The sequence below is a fragment of the Rhinoraja longicauda genome, chromosome 23 (genome assembly GCF_053455715.1).
Source record: "Rhinoraja longicauda isolate Sanriku21f chromosome 23, sRhiLon1.1, whole genome shotgun sequence".
Taxonomy (NCBI): domain Eukaryota; kingdom Metazoa; phylum Chordata; class Chondrichthyes; order Rajiformes; family Arhynchobatidae; genus Rhinoraja; species Rhinoraja longicauda.
Window position 1 is genome coordinate 31,967,811 of NC_135975.1, and position 14,043 is coordinate 31,981,853.

General features: G+C 47.9%; 1 protein-coding gene across 5 annotated transcripts in view; it reads right to left on the reverse strand.

Moving 5' to 3' along the window:
- Window positions 1–14,043, reverse strand: part of sox5 (SRY-box transcription factor 5) — a 278,595-nt gene that overhangs the window by 262,565 nt on the left and 1,987 nt on the right. The gene's annotated exons all lie outside the window — the stretch shown is intronic.

Genomic DNA, 14,043 nt, shown 5'->3' on the forward strand with positions numbered 1-14,043 from the left:
CAAATCGAAGGTATTTATTCACAAAATGCTGGAGTAACTCAGCAGGTCAGGCAGCATCTCAGGAGAGAAGGAATAGGTGACGTTTCGGGTCGAGGCCCTTCTTCAGTCTGAAGAAGGGTCTCGACCCGAAACGTCACCCATTCCTTCCCTCCCGAGATGCTGCCTGACCTGCTGAGTTACTCCAGCATTTTGTGAATAAATACCTCAGGTTTATAGGTTGATTGGCATCAATAAAGACTGTAAGATATCCCTACTATGTCCTGATAGTGCCAGTATTCAGGGATCGCTGGTTGGCGCAGACCGGATGGGCCGAAGGGCCTGTTTTCGCGCTGTATCTCTAAGCTAAACTAAACGGTACAGCAGAGGTACAGACCCATTTGGCCCACGATCTCCATGCCAAACAGGATGCCATATTAAACTAATGTCCTCGGCTCACCGTTTAGGTCATTCCTCTGCCCACCCAAATACCAGTGCCACCTCTAAATGTGTAGACACACGGAACTTCAGATGCTGGCTTACAGGGTAAGACACAAAGTGCTGGAGTAACTCAGCAGGTCAGGCAGCACCTCTGGAGAACATGGATAAGTGTTTCAGGTTGTGAGCTTTGTTCAGACATTTAAGGTGCGGTATAGACCTTGTGAGTGACCTTGACATTGAAGGCTATCAAGCTGAACACTTAACCCAGTTTCTTGTTCCATGGATGCCGTCTGACCTTGTGAGTGTTTGGAGCTTCTATTTCAACTTTGAATATAGTGATTATACTTACTCTATCCAGAAAAGAATAGGCTAAAGATATGGCACAATTATATGTGTAAGAAGGAACTGCAGATGCTGGTTTAAAGTTAGACACAAAAAGCTGGAGAAACTCAGCGGGTCAGGCAGCATCTCTGGAGAGAAGGAATGGGTGACGTTTCAGGTCGAGACCCTTCTTCAGGTCTGAAGAATGGTCCGAAGAAGAGTCTCGACCCTGAAACGTCACCCATTCCTTCTGTCCAGAGATGCTGCCTGTCCCGTTGAGTTGCTCCAGCTTTTTGTGTCTATCTGGCACAGTTATATCATAGACCCAGGAGAGAGACCAGTGGTGTAGAGCCTGTATTTCTCAGTTATAAGACACAAAGTGCTGGAGTAACTCGGCGGGTCAGATAGCAGGAACAGAGTGCTGATTTTGGATGATCGGCCATGGTCATATTGAATGGCAGTGCTGGCTAGAAGGGCTGAATGGCCTACTCCTGCACCTATTTACTATGTACCTATGTTTCCATGGAGCCGTGCTCACTAGATGGAGAGAGGCCATCAGAACCTTGCAGCATATACACTCCATGTCTCAGGACTCCTGACAACAACTCTGCCTTGTCTAAGGTAGTGCTGAACAGTCAGAGATGGGGTGGTATAAAAGAGACACTAAGTTCTTAGTTTAGTTTAGAGATAGAGGCCCTCTGGCCCACCGAGTCCACGCCAACCACCGATCACCCATTCACACTCGTTCTACAGAAAGCCATTTGACCTAAACAAACGCGCACATCTTTAGGATGTGGGAGGAAACCGGAGCACCTGCTGGAAGGTCACAGGGAGAACATGCGAACTCCGTACAGACAGCACCCGAGGTCAGGATCGAAGCTTGGTCAGGTAAGATGGCGCTCGTGTACGGGGATCGCTGGTCTGTGTGGACTCGGTGGGCTGAAGGGCCTGATTCCGTGCTATAGACAATAGACAATAGGTGCAGAAGGAGGCCATTCGGCCCTTCGAGCCAGCACCGCCATTCAATGTGATCATGGCTGATCATTCTCAATCAGTACCCCGTTCCTGCCTTCTCCCCATACCCCCTGACTCCGCTATCCTTAAGAGCTCTATCCATCTCTCTCTTGAATGCATTCAGAGAATTGGCCTCCACTGCCTTCTGAGGCAGAGAATTCCACAGATTCACAACTCTCTGACTGAAAAAGTTTTTCCTCATCTCCGTTCTAAATGGCCTACCCCTTATTCTTAAACTGTGGCCCCTTGTTCTGGACTCCCCTAACATTGGGAACATGTTTCCTGCCTCTAACGTGTCCAACCCCTTAATAATCTTATACGTTTCGATATTTCATATTATTTATTTATTTCATATTTCAGATACAGCGCGGAAACAGGCCCTTCGGCCCACCAAGTCCGCACCGCCCAGCGATCCCCGCACATTAACACTATCCTACACACACTAGGGACAATTTTTTACATTTACCCAGTCAATTAACCTACATACCTGTACGTCTTTGGAGTGTGGGAGGAAACCGAAGATCTCGGAGAAAACCCACGCAGGTCACGGGGAGAACGTACAAACTCCTTACAGTACAGCACCCGTAGTCAGGATCGAACCTGAGTCTCCGGCGCTGCATTCGCTGTAAGGCAGCAACTCTACCGCTGCGCCACCGTGCCGATAAGATCTCCTCTCATCCTTCTAAATTCCAGTGTATACAAAAACCCACTGTATCTCCAGATCAAAATTGACCTTCAAACCCGCACGTCCTTGAACGAGGTCAGGATAGAACCAGGGTCTCAGTCGCTGTGAGGCAGCAGCTCTACCCGCTGCACTGCCCACAATTCAGTGTCACATTTGTCTCCTCAAGTGGAATAATTTGACTGAAAGCAGAAAGGCTCAACTGAATGTACAGGTCAATACTCATTCTTTTGTCTAGCTTTGTTAATGCAGCCCATCTGGCCATCAATCCTATTCCTACTTAAGAGACACAAATGGCTGTTCCATTTCCTACATCACAAAACTGAACGGCCTCCAAGTGCTATAAGGCTCATTGAGATGTCACATGGTCTCCATTAATCACTGGATAAATGGAAGTTCTCCCTCCATGTTCTCGAGGTTTTCATGCATTTCAATCCATACAAACAAGAAACTGCAGGTGCTGGTTATTACGCAAAAGGACACAAAGTGCTGGAGTAACTCAGCGGGTCAGGCAGCGTCTCTGGAGAACGTGGACAGGTGACGTTTCAACTCGGGGCACTTCTTCAGACTGACTTTGGGGGGGGGGGCGTTGGGGGGGGGTGGGTTGGGTGGGGGATGAAAGCGGTGAACGGCAGAACAAATCCCGGTGAGCGATAGGTGGATACAGGTGAAGGGGGGTATAGATTGGCAGATGGTCGGACAAAGGCCAGAGATGGAATGACATAAAGTGTGAGATAAGAAGATAAGGAGAAGATGTGTGAAATGTGAAGCCAAAGGAAGGAATATAGGTGGGGGGAAAAAAGGCAGCTTGCAGCCCAGCGGTATGAACATTGACTTCTCCAACTTTAGATAGTTCCCCTCCCTCTTCCCAGTTCTCCCTCTATCTTCCTGTCTCCACCTATATCCTTCCTTTGTCCCGCCCCCCTGACATTAGTCTGAAGAAGGGTCTCGACCCAAAACGTCACCCATTCTTTCTCTCCTGAGATGCTGCCTGACCCGCTGAGTTACTCCAGCATTTTGTGAAATAAATACCTTCGATTTGTACCAGCATCTGCAGTTATTTTCTTACACAAAGTGCTGGAGTAACTCAGCGGGTCAAAGCAGAGTCTCTGGAGAAAAGGGATGGGTGACATTTTGTGTCTTTCATTTCTGGCCTTTGTTCCAACAATCTGCCTATCAAACCCCCCCCCCCCCCTCGCCTGCATCCATCTATTGTCTAAGACAGACACAAAATGCTGGAGTAACTCAGCGGAACAGGCAGCATCTCTTGGAGAGAAGGAATGGGGGACGTTTCGGGTCGAGACCCTTCTTCAGACTATTATCTGCCACGCTTTGTCCTGCCTCTGTTCCCTTCTAGCTTTCTTCTTTCCCCCCCCCCCCTACAAAAAGTCCAAAGAAGAATCCCGATCCGAAACGTCAGCTATTCCAAGTTCTCCACAGATGCCGGCTGGACTCCAGCATTTTGTGTCGTTTTTATGCATTTCAATTCATTTCATTTCAACCCAGCGTGTTATATTGTTCGCACTCATGCAGAATATCTTGAATCAATGAAGAGGAAAAAAAACGACAGGAAAAAGCCTAAAAAACTTAGCAAGTCAGGCAGCATCCACGGAAAGATGACACGCTGAGAAATTCAATTATTATGTTTATTTTCAAATTTCAGCATCTGTAGTTCCCCCCCCCACCACCCCCCCACTATTTTTCTATCAGTACAAATTTTGCATACTGCTTGATTTTATTTTCCCCTGGAAGCAAATGGCAGGTAAAATCGGTGAGGCGTAAAACATTGTGAGGAAGTGCCTTTAGAATGGAGATGAGGAGGAATTTCTTTGGGCAGAGGGTGGTGAATCTGTGGAATTCTTTGCCACAGACGTCTGTGGAAGCCAAGTCATTGGGTATTTTTAAATTGGGCAGATTGATAGGCTCTTGATTGGTAAGGGCATCAAAGGTCAAGTGTTTTACGGTCATAGGTCCCAGATACATCAATGGAATTCTTACTTGTGGGAGAAGGCAGATGAATGGGGTTGAGAGGGAAAATTAGATCGGCCGCAATTGAATCGGGGAGGAGACATCATGGGCCAAATGGCCTAATTCTGCTCCTATGTCATATGAAAACGTCCCAAAAAGATTTTTTGACACAAAAAGCTGGAGTAACTCAGCGGGACAGGCAGCATCTCTAGAGAAAAGGAATGGGTGGGGTTTCAGGTCAAGACCCTTCTTCGGACTGAGAGCCGGGGGGGGGGGGGGGGGGGGGGGAGAGGGAAACTAGAGATATGAAAAGGTACAAAGAACAAATGACTGAAAGGCGTGAAAAGGACAAATCAAAGCTAGCAACGATGATCGAGGAACAGTGAAGCCCACAATGGTCCATTGTTGGCTGTGGGGAAGGTGATAACGAGCGGGTACAAAGAGTGCGACCAAGCAGGACGACAGTGAAACTAGTAGGAAGAATTTCCGTTTTAGAGATGCAGCGTGAAAACAGGCCCATTCGGCCCATCTAGTCCACCCTGACCATGTAACCCCAGCAAATGCCCGAAACACGTGCAACATTGCTAGCGTGGACTGCAAACACCAAAGGAAGGGCCATGTAGCTTGAATGTGTTAACACAGTGGCCTTTACGAACAGAACTAAAACTACATTGACATTCATGCCTGTGGGTATGATCTTGCGTTCGAGCACATTTAACTGAGACCAGAGTCTGTCCAGCGGTAGGGGGGATAGTGTTTCAGCGGTGAATTAAAAATTATGCGTATACGCTGACCACTGAGTTCGGGATCCGCTGTGATTTTCCCGCTCGGGAACATAACTCAATCGCGTTACTGTTTAATTAGGGCCGGCCGTAATGATGCTTCCAAATGTAGCCTGCATCTCAAACAGATGCAAAGCCGACACCCATCCTGTGAAGTTTACTGATCCTGCAGATAAATGCAATCTGAGCTGACGGTCTTGATTCATATCATGGCTGGAACCATCCAACCCACAGCAGGGTGACAGGATGCATCACTGACCATTGGCACCATTGCCCTGTGACTGTACTCTTCAGGGAAAACACACTGGGGGCTGTAATCAGCATGGTCGCCATGTATTAACAGCCAGACAAACACTTCAGACTTTAGATTTTAGAGAGACAGCGCGGAAACAAAGCCCTTCGGCCCACTGACTCCATGTCAACCGGCGATTCCCTACACTAGAGTCATAGTGTCATAGATTGATACAGTGTGGAAATAGGTCCTTCAGCCCAACTCGCCCACACCGGCCAACAATGTCCCAGCTACCCTAGTCCCACTTGCCTACGCTTGGTTCATAACCTTCCAAACCTGTCCTATCCATGTACCTGTCCAACTGTTTCTTAAACGATGGGATAGTCCCAGCCTCAACTACCTCCTCTGGCAGCTTGTTCCATACACCCACCACCATTTGTGTGAAAAAGTTACCCCCCGGATTCCTATTAAATTTTTTCCCCTTCAACTTGAACCTATGTCCTCTGGCCTTCGATTCCCCTACTCCATGTAAAAGACTCTATGCATCTACCCGATCTATTCCTTTCATGATTTTGTATACAGTTCTATCCTACACACTAGGAACAATTTACAATTCCACCGAAGCCAGTTGACCTACAAACCCGTACGTCGTTTTGCATGTGGGAGGAAACCGGAGCACCCGGAGAAAACCCACGTAGTCACAGGGAGAAGGTACAAACTCCGTAGTCAAGATTGAACCCTGGTCTCTGGCCCTGTAAGGCAGCAACTCTACCACTCCCCCACCTGCCAAACACATCTAACAGGAAGATAGGCATAAAGTGCTGGAGTAACTAAGCAGGTCTGGCAGCAACTCTGGAGAGAAGGACCCTGTGCCTCCCTCCCTGAATCTCAGTATGAAGAAGGGTCTCGACCCAAAACGTCACCTATTCCTTTTTTCCAGAGATGCCGCCTGACCCGCTGATTTACATCAGCTTTTTTTGTCTCCATCTTTGGTTTAAACCAGCTACACATCTAAAAGGAAGAGAGACACAAAATGCTGGAGTAACTCAGCAGGTCAGGCAATTTTGGGTCAGGACCCTACTTCAGATTGATTACAAGACTATTATCACTTTATTGATTGAAAGCTACAGCATAGAAACAGGCCCAAGTCCACGCCGACCATCGATCACATGTTCACACTGGTTTGATGCTGTTCCACTTTCACACCCACTCCCTGCACACGAGGTGCAATTTACAGAGCACAATGGGCAATGGTGGATCTGCGCAGTGTGAATAATAATAAGTTATGGGACTGTACAAGGTGAACAATCGGACGTTGTGGAACTGTACAAGGTGGACACTGGGAGGTTGTGGTCCTGTACTAGGTTGGACAATGAGAAGTTGCGGGACTGTAGACCATGGAGAATTGTGGAACTGTAGAAAGTGGACAATCAGGAGTTGGGGAATTGTTGAGGGCGGATATGGGGCAGTTATGGGACTATACAAAGTGGACAATGAAAGGTTTAGTTTGGTTTAGTTTAGTTTAGTTTAGAGATACAGCGCAAAAACAGGCCCTTCGGCCCATGTAGTCCGTGGCGACCAGCGATCCCCGCGCACAATAACACGATCCTAAACACACAAGGGACAATTTTTTTAACATTTATACCAAGCCTATTGACCTATAAACCTGCACATCTTTGGAGTGTGGGAGGAAAGCAAAGATCTCGGAGGAAACCCACGCAGGTCACGGGGAGAACGTACAAACTCCGCAGACAGCAGCCATGGTAAAAATGGAACCCGGGTCTCTGGCGCTGTAAGGCAGCAAATCTACTGCTGCTGTGCCACCCTTGCCGCCCATTGTGTGGTTGTGGGACAGTGCAAGGTGAACAATGATAACCTGTGGGACTGCACTGGGTGGACAATGGGAAGTTGTGGGACCGTGCGGAATGCACAACCTGAGTGGAATGAAGGAGGCCAATTCCTTCTGGAAGAGAGGAGAGAAAGGTGAGCGTGGCCAGAAAGCCACGGAGAAGGAAGGAGGAGGGGATGTATGGGGAGAACATGGATGGGAGAAGCAATGGCAGCGGAAAGAAAGGAGGAAAGAGGAAGGAAGGGTGCCTGGAATGAACTGAGGGTGAAAATAAAGGGGGAAAGAAGGGGAGTGAATGGAACAGAAACTTTACAAGAACTGAAACACAATGCAAACACTCGGGAGAGGATGAAGAAAGTGAGCCTCAGTGGCAGCCTGTCAAGTAAAATAAGTGTGTCCGGAAACTGGAGGGATGGAAACACAGAAACATAGAAAATAGGTGCAGGAGGAGGCCATTCGGCACCTTGAGCCAGCACCACCATTCAATATGATCGTAGAAACATAGAAAAATAGAAAATAGGTGCAGGAGGAGGCCATTTGACCCTTCGAGACAGCACCACCATTCATTGTGATCATGGCTGATCATCCACAATCAGTAACCCGTGCCTGCCTTCTCCCCATATCCCTTGATTCCACTAGCCCCGAGAGCTCTATCTAACTCTCTTTTAAATTCATCCAGTGAATCGGCCTCCGCTGCCCTCTGTGGCGGAGAATTCCACAAGTTCACAACTCTCTGGGTGAAAAAGTTCCTTCGCACCTCAGCCTTAAATGGCAGATCATCCAAAAATCAGTACCCCGTTCCTGCTTTCTCCCCGTATCCCTTGATTCCTTTGGCCCTAAGAGCTAACTCTCCCTTGAAAACATCCAGTGAATTGGCCTCCACTGCCTTCTGTGGCAGAGAGTTCCACAGATTTACAACTCTCTGGGCGAAAAAAAGTTTTTCCTCGTCTCAGTCCGTGGGACTGATGATTTATTTTTTTTAACGAGTGGGAGCTGGACTGGTGGGGCAATCGGGACCCACTAATCCTTTACGTACTGTCTGCTCCAGTCTACTCTGAGATGGGGCAGGCAGCAAAGGAGGCTGCTTGTGCAAGATTACATCCGCCACACACAACTAGAAAGTTATCTGCCAATAATTAACTTCACACAAAGCGAATTAAAAGGAGGAACATCTTTTTTTTTTAAAACATACCAAATGTTTGATCTTTTATGGTAGCAATTATGATGACAGGAATAGAAATATGAATATCAATATTTCAATAATGAAGACCTTCTTCGGGGGCTATTTGAGAAGCCATTGGGTTTCTCAGCATTCAAGAGAGAGCTGGATAGAGCTCTTAAGGATAGCGGAGTCAGGGGGTAGGGGGAGAAGGCAGGAACGGGGTACTGATTGAGAATGATCAGCCATGATCACATTGAATGGTGGTGCTGGCTCGAAGGGCCGAATGGCCTCCACCTGCACCTATTGTCTATTGTCTATTGTTTGCTTAAAGAGGTCCTGGTTGGGTTGCTCCTGGGCCTGGCCAAACTGGCCATCCACGAGTCACGGCGCCGGGCGGAAGAGGACTCTGCCCGAGCCGGCTGCCTGCCCCTTTTCCGGGGTTACGTCCGTGCCCGGGTGGGGTTAGAGAGGGGCTACTCGCTGTCCACGGGCACCCTGGGGGGATTCCGGGACCGCTGGGCACCGCGGGTGTTGAATACACCCTTGACAAGGAGTGTAAGATCGTTGTATAATAATTTATTGTTTGTCTTGTCTTACAGTGGTGGGTTCTGCTTTGGTTTTATTGTACTGTATATATTATCACTGTATACATTATTTTGATACTTGAATAAATATTTTTGATTTTTAAAAAAATGGTTTTGCTTAAATTGAAACTGTGCTTGATTTTACTGTGGACGTTGACTTAAGGCAATGTTGGGTGGTGGTGGAATAGATTCAACAAACATACTTATTGAGTCATACAACACGGAAACAGGCCCTTCTGCCCAACTCTCCCATGCCAACCAAGATGCTCCATCTACGCTAGTCCCACCTTCCACCTTTGGTCTATATCCCTCTAAGTCTTTCATCTCCTTGTCCAAGAGTCTTTTAAATGTCATTAGAGCACCTACCTCAACTACCTCCTCTGGCAGTTCGTTTTGTATACCAATAGTCAATATATTTGTCACATACACAACGTTGCGAACGTTGTGTGAAAAAGTTGCCCCTTAAGTTCTTATTACATTTTTTCCCCTCTCACCTTAAACCTATTCCCCTACTCTGGGTAAAAGGCTGTGCGTTCAGCCCATCTGTTCCCCTCATGATGTTAGGCACCTTTATACGGTCACCCTTCGGCCTCCTGAGGGGTGCTAGCCTGTCCAACCTCTGCCTGTAGCTCTCGTTTCCACCCGGCCCTCAGCTAACCATGGCCACTTTCATTTATCATCGTTACTTTATGTTTTGCATACATTTCGTTCATTCGTTCTATGTCTCTCTTTATCACCGTCAATAATAATATCTCTCTTTTCCCTTTCCCCTGACTCTCGGTCTGAAGAAGGCTGAATTGTCACCAATTCCTTCCCTCCTTCCCTGACCCGCTCTGAGTTACTCCAGCATTTGGTGGTATAAGACAATAACTGCAGATGCTGGTACAAAGCGAAGGTGTTTATTCACAAAATGCTGGAGTAACTCAGCAGGTCAGGCAGCATCTCAGGACAGAAGGAAGGAAGGAACCTTCTCTCCCGAGATGCTGCCTGACCTGCTGAGTTACTCCAGCATTTTGTGAATAAATACCAGCATTTGGAGCCTAACTTTCAAGCCCCCACCTCCCTCGGCAACACACTCTTGGTGAATTTGCCAGTAAGAATTCCACTGTCCGGTCCCGGGAAATATGACGCTCTTGACTCTTGAAATGTATTAAGGAAATAAGCAGGGAAACACAAGCAATGAAGAGAGATGGGCTTCTCTCCCCCTGCCCTGTTACAGACCCACCTGCTAATGTCCCCGCTATCTTTCTGGCTCCCCCCTCCCCTCCCACTGTGAATGTGTGCAGTGTGGAACGGGCGAAGTGCAACAGAGAATCTCTCTGTCCTGAAGCTGAATCGCACTGAAGCACAATCGTGCGTGGAATTTGTTTAGCAACGGCCCTGCCTGCCTTCGCCCGCTGTCCTGGCTGGCTGAGACTTCGTGCAAACTTGCTCTGCACCACAATGAGAAACTCTCAGAAAGTTTACGCACGGGTCTACACTCAAACGGCTCCTGGCAATCGTGTATGTAGGAAGGGACTTGCAGATGTGATGCTGGTTAAAACCGAAGGTACACACACACACACACACACACACACACACACACACACAGATACACACACACATACACACACACACACACACAGATACACACACACATACACACACACACACACACAGAGACACACACCCACATACACACACACACACACACACACAAAGCTGCAGTAACTCAGCGGGTCGTTTCCCTTTCCCCTGACTCAGTCTGAAGAAGGGTCTCGACCCCAAAAGTCACCAATTCCTTCTCTCCAGAGATGCTGCCTGTCCCGCTGAGTTACTCCAGCACTTTGTGTAGGTCTGCTGACAATATTTTTCACACGGCAACACAAAACATATCATCTACATGCGGCCCAAACCCGCATCACAGCCGCCAACAACAATATTATAAGCAGGCTTATTATTAGACGTTTCCCTTTATAACATTTCACGGACCCCCGTCTTCCCTTTTATCAAGATACGGACACAAAATGCTGGAGTAACTCAGCGGGTCAGGCAGCATCTTTGGAGAGAAGGGACGGGTGAGGCCCTTCTAATATGGTTCCTATCTGGGAGGATTCTGAAAATCAGTCTGAAGAAGGGTAGAGTCCATGACTTGAAACCTCGCTTGTCCATTCCTTCCACAAACGCTGCCTGACCCGCTGAGTTACTCCAGCACTTTTGAGCTGTGCTCAAGATTCCAGCAGCGTGAGCCTCCATCAAATACCCACCCCGCGCTAGGATGCCGAGATTGATCCCAGCACCTCTGAAATAGGATCGGGAAACCAACGGGTGAACGACCCATTGCCCAATTTATCAATAGGTTCCTTGGCAAAACCCGCGCTTGTGTGTGTGTGTGTGTGTGTGTGTGTGTGTGTGTGTGTGTGTGTGTGTGTGTGTGTGTTAGTCTGTCTGTGTGTATGTGTGTGTGTGTGTGTGATAGAGTGATACAGTGTGGAAACAGGCCCTTCGGCCCAACTTGCCCACACCGACCAACATGTCCCATCGACACTAGTCCCACCTGCCTGCGTTTGGTCCATACCCCTATAAACCTGTCCTATCCGTGTAACTGTCCGCTTCTTAAACGTTGCGATAATCCCTGCCTCAACTACCTCCTCTGGCAGCTTGTTCCGTGCGCTCACCACCCTTTACGTGAAAAAGTTACCCCTCAGATTCCTAAAAAATATTTCCCTCTTCACCTTAAACCTATGTCCTCTGGTTGTGTGAGTGTGTGTATCTGTGTGTGCGTGTCTGCGTGTGTGTCTATGTGTGTGTGTCTATGTGTGTGTGTGTGTGTGCGTGTCTGTGTGTATGCGTGTGTGTGTGTGTGTCTGTCTATGTGTGTGTGTGTGTCTGTGTGTGGGTCTGTGTGCGTGCGTGTGTGTGTGTGTGTGTGTGTGTGTCTGTCTATGTGTGCGTGTCTGTGTGTATGCGTGTGTGTGTCTGTCTGTCTATGTGTGCGTGTCTGTGTGTATGTGTGTGTCTGTCTATGTGTGCGTGTCTGTGTGTGTGTGTGTGTGTCTGTCTATGTGTGTGTGGCTGTGTGGGTCTATGTGCGTGTCTGTGTGTGTGTGTGTACGATATCGTATCTGAACGGTATGTATAATAAAATAAAACTATTCACAAGCCTGAAATCCCATCGGACATTCAATACCTAAAGAGCTAAATTACATTCAATTACTTGGATTTAATAATTTCACAGGGCTTTTGCAAATATTTGGTCTGAAACTCCTTCTTCGAGGTACACATATTATTACTAATCACCTCCTCCTGCGATTGTCACTCCGGTCAGTCCCCTGACACCAGTCACACAGCTACACACAGCTAACTAACCGCTCGGAAACCAACGCTATGTGAATGCTGGAGTTGGAGATAGGGGAACGAGCGGTGGCAAGATCGAACTTAAGCGCCATCAGATCGTGGAAGCTAAACTCTCTCATTTCATCTTTGTTTGCGATCTGTGTGGATTAAAAATTCAACCACAGTCCAGCTGAATAAAACCGTTGTTCTCCAAACGCGCCAAGCGCCTGCCAGCAATTCTGTTACTGAGGGGAAACCTGCAAGTTGATCTGCAATGGGCTGTTATAATTTGTTTATTTTACTTTAGCATAATAGAAACGTTTGTGTCGGCCCCTGCCAATAAAACAAAAAATGTGAGAGTTCTTTGTAGGTGTTAAGAAAACTGTCGCTAATCTATATTGTTAAGTTTCAGGTCCACGTTCAAGTGAAATAAGGGATACGTTTTATTTTTAATTTAATGCAATCTTGTCGATTGGGTTGGGTCACCACGTTAATTTTGGGAACCAGTTTATAAAGTTTTCAGCAAAGTTTAAGGCTCTATTAAGTGAACAATCGTTACACGCGGTCTCCTGGTTTGTCTTTTTTTGAACGTGGAAGCCTTGGCGAACTATTTTCCTCGTTACAAACAAACAAAATAACGGGGTTCAAAGCAAGATAAATGAGACAAATTGTTTCTGAAAAGCTCGCTTTGCCAAAAATGAGCCGAGGGCAAGTTGGGGAAGGAGAGGGGGGGGAGGGGGGGGGTGAAAGAGAGAGGGAGAGAGAGAGAGAGAGGCTGCAGATGTATGGGTAATTATATTTGGTTAAACAAGGGGCCTGAAGGGACCAAAGAAACCATTCTTTATAATAAAAACAACCCATCACCCATCCTGTCCCGCTCGCCCTCCGACTAACTGAAGCAATCTTTGTCTTCCCTCTGCCTCAAAGCCCAGTTTGCCAGATTAGCTTCCTGTCCACAAGAACAAAGTGCTTAATGTCGCCCTGCCATCAATTACCAATTGTACATTAGGAGACACAGGAAGATGAAGAGCTAACTTCGGGCGTTGAGGACAATCTGACCCAACATTAACTTCTCAAATGTGGTATTGGTAACCCTGGCGCAAGCTCAAGTCACATGGGGGGGTGGGGGAGGGAGGGGGTGGGGGGGGGGGGGAGGGGGTCTCTTGTGACCTCTGGGGAGTCTAGTTCTATTGCCTTGGAAAGTTGGGATACAGGCACCCGTTCACCATTCCTCCGGTTATAGTCACAGCGGCGCAGCTGGTAGAACCACCGGTAGCCTCCCAGCGCCAGAGACACGGGTCCCATCCTGACCCTGGCCTGGGGTGCTGTCTCTGTGTGTGTGTGTGTGTGTGTGTGTGTGTGTGTGTGTGTGTGTGTGCGTGCGTGGGTGTGTGTGTGGGTGTGTGTGTGTGTGTGTGTGTGTGTGTGTGCGTGTGTGTGTGTGTGTGTGTGTGTTGTCCCTGTCACCCGCGTGGGTTTCCACCTGGTGCTCGGGTTTCCCCCACACACATCCCAAAGACGTAGGCTTGGTTGGTCCTGTGTAAAATTGCCCCTCGCGTGTCCGGGAGCCGATGAAGGTGGGGTAACGTGCAATCGCGTTATTTTAGATCAGTTTAAGTTTAAGTGGAGGCGGACCCCCTTCGCTTTCCCCTTATCCCAGGTGCCTGTCCACTGTAAATGGCTCAGTTGTAATCATGTCTTGTCTTTCTGCTGGCTG